Source organism: Sphaeramia orbicularis, chromosome 7 (assembly GCF_902148855.1).
Source record: "Sphaeramia orbicularis chromosome 7, fSphaOr1.1, whole genome shotgun sequence".
Classification (NCBI taxonomy): Eukaryota; Metazoa; Chordata; class Actinopteri; order Kurtiformes; family Apogonidae; genus Sphaeramia; species Sphaeramia orbicularis.
Genome location: NC_043963.1, coordinates 13,458,870 through 13,471,764, shown reverse-complemented (window position 1 = coordinate 13,471,764; position 12,895 = coordinate 13,458,870). Strand labels below are relative to the sequence as shown.

The window sequence follows — 12,895 nt, the reverse complement described above, 5'->3', positions numbered from 1 at the left end:
TGAGACCCAGGAAATGTCAGCAAAGTACAAGCTTTTTTTGTTTTTTATTAAATAAGTGCCTATATTGGAAACATGATGCAACAGTTTTTTCAGATGCAGTTTTTAAATTTTTTATGGAATGTCCTTTGTGGTGGACAGTTTTCTTTTCTTTTCTTTTTTTTTTTTTTTTTATAAAGTTGTGAAACTCTTATCTACAAATGTGGACAGAAAACCCATAGCTGGGTCTTAGGAGGTTCATTACACAGCCCAGCACAACACAACCCCATTTGTTCTCAAATCTGCCTCGTAGACCAACTGCACTCCTGTCTTCTTTTGTTTAATTATTCATGCCTGTTGAGTGTCATACCCACTAATATTATTGCCTCTACAGGTTTTTTTTTAATTAATTAATTAATTAATTTATTTATTTATTTATTTACTTACTTACTTATTTATTTATTATTTCTTTATTTTGCTTATTTCTTTATTTTATCTTAGATGAGGATGCATTGCCTGGACTCCATAGGGTGGGGGGAGGGATCGGGTGGGTACTGTATTTTTTGTTATGTAGAAAATCTAAAAGTGTTGTCTTTTTTTTCCTTGTATGATTGCCATTTTGGTATGCCTTGACTTCAATATAAAGAATGTTGGGGGGGGGGAGGCAAGAAAAAGGTTGGTTTTAGTCCCTAAATCCTTGATCCAATGGTCTGGCTAAAATTTGCTTAGAGGTCTTATTTATGTCTTTGTCCATGAGAAATCAATGTAAGTGAATCCCCAAAGGAACTTTGTGTTGGAAAATGCAAGTTATGCAAATTTACAGGATTTCAGTTCTGTTGCAACATGTTGATGGTCATATGAACTATGTTTTCAGCTCAAAAATGTCCAATTTCATCACAATTAACGCTATATTTTCATGTCACAAATGGCCAAGTTATATTTGAAGTGAATTTACCTGAAAAACAAATATTCTATTCTTTTAGATTCCCAGTTTTTCTTACAAGATTCTATCCTACATATCACGTTTTATTTTTTACAGGTTGCAATATGGAGTATGGTGCTGATCCATCTGCTTATGTTACACAAAAACATACATGAAGAATGTCACACGTCACTTTTTAAATCAATAGTTTCTAATAATAAGCATTTTTATAAAGAAATAACAATTCTATATTGTTATTTACTCTTTAGTATGATGATAAGCTATACAATAAATAATTCTGATCCTAGTTTTTGCAACAGGGATCATTAGTGTAAACTGTGACATGGCTGCAGTGCCATCAGTATGATGGGATCTGTAACAACCATGTCACATCCGTCCACTGCCACATTTTTGTGTTTTTGTGTCAGCTGTTATTGTTTTAGATCCACAATACTAACATTTATGAATAAGAGGAGAATTAGCAATAGTAAGTATATAAGTTATACTAATAAAGTACTGGTACTGACCAGAGCATCATGGGTAATGTCACGTCCGTCCACCAGCAAAAGTTTTCACATACACGTGTTATTCAGATCTAATATTTCTGAAAATAAAGCTTCACTGTCAAATAGTATCAGTAGTCTGTGCACAAATGTATTAGCATTATTTCAACACAGTTCCTATGCATTTCTTACAACTTTTTTTTTTTTTTTGACAAAAATTTGCACTCATTTGACCCTCTAAGTAAATTTTAGCCAATTTATTTATGTTAGATGAGATGCATTGCCTGGGACTCTGTAGGGTGGGGGGAGGGTATGGGGTGGGTACTGTATTTTTTGTTATGTAGAAAATCTAAAAGTGGTTTTTTTTTTTTTTTTTTTCTTGTATGATTGTCATTTCGGTATGCCTTGACTTCAATAAAAAGAATATTGGAAAAAAAAAAAAAAAAACAGAAGAAAAGGTTGGTTTAGTCTCTACACTATAAGACCGGATAAGTTGAGTTTACTTAAAAAATCTGAGCTAACCCGTTGCCTTAAAAAAATGTTAGTAATGAGTAAAGAAAACTTGAGTGTATTAAACCTAAATGCTTGATTGAATGGAATTGCTTTTTTAAGTACAACACACTAAATGCCCAGTTAATTTAACTTAAAATTGTTGCAATGTTAATTATTTTGTATAATTATTAGACTTAATATCACCAGTTAATTGTACTTAGTTCCAGGTTGATTTAAATTAAAACCTTTTGCAAATAAATTACTTTGTATAATTATTCAATTTAATATATTGTAGCATGAATAGAAGTTAGAAAGGCAATATGTTCTGAGTGATATGTTAGTGTCAGTTATGTTTGTATTAAGAAAAGAATGTAAATTATTTTGCTTAATAATGATCCTAGATGAACAGGAAAGCCATTGTTTGGCTTATGGCTCTCAGTCATGGTGCAGCTTGACAAAATACAAAAACAAACACAAAAAGGCCCATAAACATTGCCAAACACACATTAAGTCTAGATTAACACTAGCACCACAACCCCACTGAACCCCTGCACATAAAAAATAACACATTTCACAACATGCCCAATACCCACAATGCAATGTGGAGATAAAAAGATGTGGTCATGACTAAAACTTAGTGATTTAAATCCATTCAACTTAAACTTTTTCATACTTTCAACTATGTCTACAAATTAGTAGAATATACTTAACATTTTATAATAATGTAATAAAACTGAAATCATTTAAGTACATTGTAATTTCAGCATTTTAGGAAATACAAAGTCTGGGCTTACAGTGTAAATCCCTGATCTAATGCTCTGTATAGTTTTCAGAAAATTCCAAAAAGGCGTTTCAGATAAAAAAAAAGGCATAAATTATGTAAATACATGAAACCTTTAACATCTGAAAAATTATGTCATCCACAGCAACAGATAAACTCTATAATTCATGAGCTTCTGAATGTGTCGTGACCCTACGGATGGGAAAAAAACAAAACAAAAAAAAAAAATAGAAACCTACTAACCCCCCCCCCTCCCTCCTCTCCCCCTCCCCCCTCAGATGTCCCATGTGCCGGAGCCGCTGCGCGCACACTCCCAGTCCTCATGTGGACGCCCGAGCCGGACGGATGTGAACGGAGCAGCGACGTCAGCCTCATCTCCAACACTTTCTGCCTCTGAAAACCCACACTTTTACCTCCGAGGCACGATCCAGCTCTGTCACCATCCTGCCGGGGCTATAGAAGGGTGGTGGTGGGGGTGACCTGGATGAACGCGCCGCGGAGACCGAAGCGCGCAGCCGGAGCCGGATCTGGACCACCTCGACGCGCACCTCGGAGTAGTGTGGACACAAGCAGCGATTGGGTTGGAGCAGGGGGGGGGGGACTTCACTGCTTTTTCCTGCCAGACTTTGAGGACACATGAGGCTGACAACTTCCACTACCACTGCCGAAACCGACGCTGCTGCTTCTGGGCTGAAAGAGTGAGGAGATGCGCGGCGTAACATGGATATCCGAGAAGGGATAAACGCCAGCGAATGCCACAGGGGACGCACTCAGGTAAAGAAGTCCAACTGTTCTTATTGTTGTATCTTATCCATCACTGTAATATTGGCTGCTTGGATGCGCTTTATCTCTAGGAAAAAAAAAAAAAAACTTCCTCTGATTTAGGCGAGAATCTGAGGTTATTCTAAGCTTTTGAGCGCATCTGTCAGAAATAACACTCTCAATGCGCAAAGAGTGGTGTATGTGTTAGCAGGTGTGTGTTATTTTATATTTTAGACATTTTTACGCATCTCCAGTACGCAACTAAGCAGAATAACCCACTGTACTGACCTGTATTCTACTGTATTTGTGCGTTAATTGCCAAGCGCACCATTCCTCCTCCTTGTGCGTCTTTTTTTTTTTTTGTCAGAGCGCAAAAAAAATCCACCTATCAATATTTCCTCATTTGAAAACCTCCAGCGTGCCGAGCTCATTTGTCGCCAGTGATCAACAGGGGGATTGGATTGAGTCCAGTCTCATCATCTCTCCCCTTTTTTTTTTTCTTTGATTGCGCACAGCTCCGAGCCTGATTGCAGTTCAGATTGTCTAAAGTCCTTTGGCGTGCCACTCCGCTGGAAACAGTTATTCTGTCGGAATCAAGTGGCCATATGTTAGACAGAGAGCTGCCTTTGCACATTAGGTATCTGCTATTAAGTCAATTGGAGATGCCTTAGGATGAAGGAGAAGGGGGGGGGGGGGTGTTCTTTTGACAATTCCCTGTCAAATCCCAGCCCTTCTTCCCTCTTGTCATCTTTTTGCAGAAACTGTACTTGTTTTTGCCGTATTTTGTTTTGACACACTTACAGCTCAATGCACCCTGGGAAGCTATTAATGTTTACCCCCATCACCACCACCACCATCACACTAGATACTACTACTGCTTAGGAGTGCAGTTGCTCTTCTTACCTTTTGGTATGGTTTGTAACTGTACTACACATCTCCTCGGGGAAGTGTGCTTATGCTTGGACACGTTCCTCATGATGTCACTGCTCAGAAAGAGGAGGAGGAGGAGGATGAGGGTGGATGATGAAGTTCATAGTACCACCACCGCGCGAATAGAACACAGCCCGGTCTGCGTGAAACAATAGAGGGAAAAAAAAACTGGGGGATGGACCAATGTTGATGAATGGAAAATTATGTGCATTCATATGTGTATGTGGAGGAGTTGACTTGTACTTTTATTTTTATTTATTTTTTTTTATTTTTTTCACTAAACAGGTGAGCATGGGGGAGTAGATGTGATTTTCATTATTTACTTATGTTTAGGGATAAAGAAAAGTAGCGAGGTGTTTACATTAATTGTAAGGCACATTATCTCAATATTACATTCAAGGTAAGATTTGGAAATGGAGAAGCAGTTTGAGTGTGAATGAATGTAACGTGAATGTAAGCGACTTGCCGTTCCGTTCAGTTTACAGAAGCTCAAAGTTGCATATAATGATTCCATGAGAATACTGTTTAACCCTTTCATGCATACTGGTCACTACAGTGGACAGTTATTCTGCAGCTGTTCTCTTGCATTTTCATGGATTTGTTGTTTTAGTTCCATATCAGCCAACACAGTGGATGCTTATGCACCATCCCATACACTGCAATTCATACCATTACTGAACTTTGCTGTTCTAGATGATGTGATCTGCATTAACATGTTTGAGTATAAAAGTTTTTTTTTTTTTAAGTTTTTTTTTTTTTTTTTTGCATATCATCTCCATGAAGTGAGTAATAACTAGTGTTAGAGTATGTTAAAATGTGAGAAACATCAGATTAGCTGCATAGAAAACGTTTTTATTCGTAGTTCTCACACAGTATATCAATAAATACATGTTTCTTTGCTTCTAAAATTAAATGCATGATGTCCAGCTGAGTGGACTTTTTTGTAACTCCATGAAAATAAGTTAATAAAAAATTCAGTCACTTTTTTTTCCATGCCTAAATAGGAATAAAAACACTCAGGAAAAAAAAATAATCTTGATAATGATTCATCATGATCATTGATCATAATTCATGCATGAGAGGGTTAAAAAACCTCGATGGACTAGTGCAAGTGAATTATTCTGCAAGGCAGGAGTGAACACTTTCAGGCTCTTATGAGAAACTTAATATACAAATTTATCTGTCGATTGAACGATTCTCAGAATTCCATCATTAGGCTATTGACAAATCCCAGTTGTAGTTCGGTGCGATACCAGTCATCCCTGTGACGACACTGGTACAGTTGTCTTTTTTAATATTGATGATGTTTTGTCTGTATTTTTAACCTGTGTTTGTTTTTAAATGGACTCCCAAGTCTGCAAATAGAGATGATGAGTTCTATGCATAATCGATAGAAAATACTCTTAATGTTGAGCCATTATTACAGTAGAAAAAGTAGAAAAAGCAAACGACAGCAAGTCTACAACTAAAGATGGACAAAGATGGAACTGTTTTACCCGTATTTGGGTGACTGATGAAGGAATGGGAGCTATTATTAAGATTATGACTCATGTTGTGCTGTTGTAATTTTCTTTGGTAAAAACAAATATTTGTTATATTTATATATATTTAGGATATTTCTACAGTATTCCATTTAATTGTGCTTTAATTCATAGGGTCCTATGTCAGAGAATGTTCTGTTTTGTGGAAAAAATGAAAATACCTAAATTAAAAGTAAAAAAAAAAAAAAAAAAGTAGAAAAAATTGTCTTAACTGTTTATGGCAACGTCAAATTGCATGATTCCTCTAACAAAAAAAAAAAAAAAAAAACTTCCAAAAAGAAAGAAAAGTTTCAAATTCATAATTAAGAACAGAAAACCAGGGAACACGTGGAATATGTGTGCTTATGCTTGGACACGTTCCTCATGATGTCACTGCTCAGAAAGAGGAGGAGCAGGATGAGGGTGGATGATGAAGTTCATAGTACCACCACCGCCGAATAGAACACAGCCCGGTCTGCGTGAACAATAGAGGGAAAAACTGGGGGATGGACCAGTGTTGATGAATGGAAAATTATGTGCATTCATATGTGTATGTGGAGGAGTTGACTTGTATTTGTTTTTTTGTTTTTTTTGTTTTTTTTACAGTGGCATTTTTACTGAACAGGTGAGCAAGGTGGAGTAGATTTAATTTTCATTAGTTCCTTATGTTTAGGGATAAAGAAAGTAGCGAGGTGTTTACATTATTGTAAGGCAAAGCTACATAATCTCGATATTATATTCAAGGCTAGATTTGGAAATGGGGAAGCAGTTTGAGTGTGAATGTAAACGACTTACCGTTCAGTTCTATGCATACTCGATAGAATATACTCTTAATGTTGAGCTATTATTACAAGACAGTTACTTTCTTCATTCAAAGTAGAAAAAAAGCAAATGACCGCAAGTCTACAACTAAAGATGGACAAAGATGGAACTGTTTTACTCGTATTTGGGTGACCGATGAAGGATTGGGAGCTGTTATTAAGATTATGACTGATGTTGTGCTGTTGTAATTTTCTTTGGTAAAAACAAATATTTATTTCTCTTTATGGTATTTCTACAATATTCTGTTTACTTGTGCTTTAATTCATAGGGTCTTATGTCAGAGAATGTGCTATTTTGTGGAAAAAATGAAAATATCGAAATTAAAAGTTAAAAACAAAAGTAGAAAAAATAGTCTTAACTGTTTATGGCAACTTCAAATTGCATGATTCCTCTAACAAAACAAAAAAACTTCCAAAAAGAAAGAAAAGTTTCAAATTCATAATTAAGAACAGAAAACCAGGGAATACGTGGAATATTTATGCGAGAAATTACCAGTCAACGCTCAGTGGGGGTTCAGCAAACGTCATGTTCGCCGCTCCTCTGGTCTTTGAATCAGTGATGTGCTCAGATGTATAATTTTCTGCATGCAAATTGCTTGTTATATACTCTTTCAGATGTAGCCAAATCAGACCGCAACTCTGCCAACCAGGTAATAGACGCCGTTTCTTTATAATAAAACTGATAAAAGCAATGGATGATGCTTAAAGATTCCAGAAACTATAACTGTGGTTTATCTGTTGGTGTTGCTGTTTTTCTAAGCTGCAGCTTCATTAGCATAAAATTACACACGTTTTGCTTTAAAAATAGTAAATTAACCTCGTAAAGTATTGTAATTGGTACATAATTTGGCGGATTCTTTATAGCATTCCTAGAAGAATCAGACCCTAATAATGTGCTTTTAATATACAGCAGCTTTGACTTGTCAGCTGCTTAGATGCTCTAAACCACAGTCCTCAAAGACCCTGAAGGCTGTTTGGCAATTTGTGCAAAATTTCCTGCAATAAAAGAAACGGCTCGCTTTTTCCTCTGTTGAAGCGTTTCACAAAAGACACAGATTTGTACGTTTAAGGAACTATTAACCGGTGCAGCTTTTAAGTCTTAATGGTGTTCTTTATTCGTGTCTTATTAAAGGCAGGTGCATAGCAATCGTCAACCAATTTGTTCCTAAAATTAAGCAGACAATGCTGGATTTATTTATAAGACAAACACACTTTTTTTTTGCTGCAAAAATGCCCAATTAGAGTGATTAAAATCAAGGCCGTTTCAAGATTTTGATTGTTTGATTCCAGCAAAAGTCACAAGTATTCTGTGACATCTCTTAGTTGCACAGTTAGTCTTTGTTTGCGCTTTTACATTGAGTGGAGACAGTGCTTGGAATTTAACCCATAAAGACCCACAGCTTCTTTTGTGGCACTTTCCAAATAAAATGTTCTCTATTTTAAGTTTTTTCAAGTGATTTATCAAGATTTTTACAATATTGTCCTCTGTATTTTGTGTTTTTTTAGTGAAAATCATGTATTTTCCTATATTTAACTCACTGATCATTAGGGGTGTAAGAAAATATCGACTCTGCAATTCATTTCACGATACTGTATCGATATTAAAGAGTACTGTATCGACATTTTTAGGTATTTATTCAAATATTGCAGAGGTTCCTCTTTGTTTTTCTACTTTTTGTATTTCATTTATTATTATTTAACACTTTTTTCTTAAATATTGGTTAATTGAAGCATCCTAAATTTAGCATCCTAACATCCGCCTCTTTAAAGAGGCGGATGTTAGTTCCTGTGTTGAGATTGTGCAAAAATAATGTGATGATGTTAGTTATGAATGAACAGAATATGAACATTTGAGCAGGATCTTAAACTGTAATGTCTGTAAAACATAATTTAAGGTTTAAGTTTTTACAGAGGAAAGTTTGGTGATATAGCATTAGATCTTGTTCTGATCAAATAAAAATGTGTTTAGTATTTGTGCAAATATCTTGTGTTATTTAAATCTTCTAGGAAATCATCTTTAAAAAAGAAAAAGAAACAAAACAAACATAAAAAAATGCCTTTAACAGTATCACGATAGATCGTAATATATCATATCGTGATCCTAGCATTGTGGTTTGTATCATATTCTTGCCAATACACACCTCTACTGATCATGTAGATCACAGATGTCAAACATGCGGCCCAAGGGCCAAATCCGGCCCGCCAAAGAGTCCAGTCTGGCCCTTAGAATGAATTTGTGAAATGCAAAAATTACACTAAAATATTAACAATCCTTTTATTTCAGGTTCCACATTTAGACCAATTCAATCTCAAGTGGGTAGGATTCAGTCAAATACTATCATAATAACATATAAATAATGAGAACTTCAAATATTTCTCTTTGGAAATTTAAATATTTTCATGTATTTACACTAAAACAAACTATAATTTTGCAAAAAAATGTGAATAACTGGAAATGGCTTAGGAGAAGTAAGTACAATTTTAACAATATTCTGTCTTTTATTAAATGTTTTTTGTATTTGTAGATCGACTGTGATCTGTACGTTATAATGTACATGTGGAAATGATAAAATGAGGCATAAAATTGTTAAAATTATACTTATTTTTTCAGTTTGGTCATGTTATTCACATCTTTTGAAAGGATAGTTTGTAGATGTAAACCTTTTCATAATGTAAATTAACTTTTTTCGCTCTAAAACATAGAGAAAAGTTTGGGGTTGCCATTATTTATATATTATTATGTTATTATTTTACTGGTTTGGCCCACTGCAGATCAAATTTAGCTGAATCTGACCCCTGAACTAAAATGAGTTTGACAACCCTGATGTAGATGTTCATAAAAGCTCAGTTTAAAGTTGAGGGTTATTTTATCAGAAACAAACAAAACTGATGAAAAAGTGACTTTTTCGCAAAGATATCAATAACAGAATCTAAAAACAAGCATCTCCATCCACTGTCATTGATCCAACTTCATGGGTTTTACTGGTGAATCAGTGTTGTAGAAGATGACGGTGTTTCCACGGTAACCACAGAGCCTCTGAATGTCCAAATGGGTCATATCTGATGACCATGAAAAGATGAATAACTGTATTTTACACCAATTATTTTAACATATTAATAGGTTTACTGGTTCAGAAATTATTAACCATTTTCGATCAGTAGATGGTTTCGGTTGCCAGTGGATGTTCATATCATTCGGTGATAATGCACAAATATTTTTAGTATGCAAAAACCTTATTTATGTATATATGTGCATACCTCCGTAGTTTTAAATCAATAGCATATATTAAAATTGGAGCTCGGAGCATACAAGGAAGAACCTTTCAGCATATTCTGTCGCAGGGGAGCGGGGGATGAGCGCTTTCGTGGCGAGCCCCCGGTGTGGTCTGGAAAAATGAAGAAGCTGGCATGTGTTATGTCACGCCTGCGGCTTGTGTGCTTAGATCAAAACACCATTAGTCTCTTTGTCTTGTGCCATTATTTGAGGTAGAATCTTGGCTAGGGAATACTTTGGCACTTCTTCCTTGACTCCTGCAGTGTACCATTTGTGAGGAAAGGGGAAAAAAAATGGGTTTGCATACATAAAAGCTGCAACTCAAGAAAGTTTTTGAGCATATTCGTTATTTGAGGAAAGATTCCTGAAGAGCAAGAATGGGAGAAGTTTTGTGTTGTTTCTTTGTTGTTTTTGTGGATGTTGAGAAGTACTTTCGGGTTTAGTATTAAGATATTTCGAACTTGGGTCGAGTAGCTTCAAAACACAACTGGAACTTGTGTAATTTTGTCTTGCGTCAAAAGATACACAGGATGCATTTTATATTTTATTTCATGGATTCAGGAGATATAACACCTACAAAAGTGTTAAGTTTGGAGACAAGGCAATAACAATGTTTTATGAAAGACTTTTCTGAAGTAGGGTTTCAGGGGACTTTGTAAGGCAAGGAAGACAGTAGAATAAAAACAAGTCTGAATAAAACAAGAACTAAAATTCAATCAGTTGCGTCCACAGTCCTTGCATCATAAAATACTCATTCAGTTCTTTCATTTGTTTAGGTGTTATAGACTAAAACCTTGGCCTTTGACTTTTGACCGCCAAAATACAGATATAATTTCGTCATTCTTGACACAAGGTAGGACTGGTCGATATGGAAACAATCATTTTTGTCGAGCTTAAATTTTCTGTTACTCATAAGTTGTGAAGACATCAGAGGGTTATTTTTGATTTAAATATGATTTATTTTCTGTCAGGGGTTGAATATGACAGATGTGCTGAAGAAGATTATACAACTGTTACAGATAAATAAAACAGGTACATATATTTAAAACTAAACTAAAAGTCTGACCAGCAGCAAAAGCTTTAGATTCAGATTCAAGTTTATTTGTCATTTCAGCTTATAAAATACACAGACACACAACACTGTACTCAGGTCCCGATTGTCAGCAGCATTTAGTAAATACTATAAAATACTGATAAAAATACTGACTTAAAAAACCCCCAATAAAAAATACTCCCCCCTTAAAAAGTTACCCATAGATAACTAAGAGTATTATTTTCTAAAGTGCACAGCAGTTAAGTGCCAATTACGAGTGCATTCCAGGGCTTCAAAGTTCAACAAGAGTTCATTTGCCAAACCGCCTCTGGATAAAAACTAAGTCATAAAGAGTGCTGACACGGAGAGCTTGAGAAGCCGCTGCACCACAGTGTGCCGGCATCTTGGTTGGTTTAAAGTTTTAAAAGAGAACACGGTCAAAATAGACCATCTTCACATTAAAAATTCATAAGAAATTTGAACTTTGACCTACTTTTCCCAAAATAAAATCACATCTATTCCGGGTCAATGGCAATGTATGAATCCAATTTGGTATGAATTCAGCCAATAGTTTTGCTGCTACAGACATTTGAAATTTCACCCATTATAAATAAATGGGGAAAAACAAAGATTTTAATAATTCCTAAAAAAATTTGAACTTTGACTTACTGTTCCCAAAATGAAATCACATCTATTCTGGGTCACTGGCAATCTACAAACCAAATTTGGTATGAATTCAACCAGTAGTTTTGCTGCTAAAATGTTAAACAAACAAACAAACCGAACCAAAAACAACACCCCTTGCCTCCCCTCTGGGGGGGCGGGGTAAAAATGCTACCATCTGATCTACACTTAACATCATTATCACTGCCACTCTTCCACAGCTCCTTGATTCGTGTGCAGTAAATCATAGTATGCAGGATGAGGAGGGAATTTCACGTTCCTCACCGCTACTAGTCTCAACTCGAGGAGCACCAGAAAATGAATTTTAAATGGCTGGAGGCACTCAGAGGCGCCAGATGAGCCTCACATGCAGGAAAACACTGATCGAGCTGGTGCCTGCAGATCAAGTGAAGTCACAGCTCAGGTGATTAAAGATGCAGCATTGTATGCCATTTTTCCTCGTCTCGTCTCATTCCTGCAAAGTGTGGGAGTCTGGTCTCATTCATGATTCAGAGCTCCGGGGGGGAGTGTGGGGATTTTATCTTCATGTGGACTCTTCAATGAGTGGAACCCGGAGTACCCTTCTATTAATAAATTTTTGAGGCCTGAAAAATTGATGGTAGAGGAGATATCGGGTGTAGTGGAGAGGGTCGAATCAACTGCCATGGCTGTCAGCCTCTGTGGCTGACTGAACTACAATCTGTGGTTTATCAACTCCAGCTGGTGCTGTCAGAGAAGAAGAGGAAAAGAGGTGTCACTTTGACAGGACTGAAATTTGGAGGAGTGCTTTGTCTCTGCAAATCTGAAAGCCACTGAAATTTCCTTAAAAGTGGAGTAAAATGAAGTGCTCACTTTTACATCCAGGCCTTCATCTGTTCCAGTAAAGTAGGATAGAGTGATTCCATGTGATCAGATCAAGTCCTTTTCCTACACTCGTAACTGCAGCCTGTGACACAAAAAGGGGACTCTTATGATTCTTTGAAATTACTGTAAGTTTGTGTCTGATAAGTATGCATTCACACAATAAAAAAACTTTAGTAGGATTAGAACTGTAGGGTGGACTGTTTGTTCAGCATCACTGGGTAAAAATGACCTTTTAGCACGTTCAAATGGTCTGACAGGTCTAATACCTTCATCCTACCTGCTTTTCTGGGCTTTAATTTTTTATTTTTTTGGAACATTACCCCATGAACGTGAGGTTCTGGTCAATCCTTTGGT

At 36.1% G+C, this 12,895-nt stretch overlaps 1 protein-coding gene across 2 annotated transcripts in view; it reads left to right on the top strand.

The window, feature by feature from the left end:
- The first annotated feature begins 3,284 nt into the window (after positions 1–3,284).
- cntn3a.1 (contactin 3a, tandem duplicate 1) overlaps positions 3,285–12,895 on the top strand; it is a 327,610-nt gene continuing 317,999 nt past the window's right edge. The window contains exon 1 of one of the 2 annotated variants that reach the window (XM_030139254.1): positions 3,285–3,448. The gene's annotated coding sequence lies outside the window, so the exon portion shown is untranslated. The remainder of the gene's footprint in view (positions 3,449–12,895) is intronic. The other variant, XM_030139253.1, reaches the window with a different exon arrangement.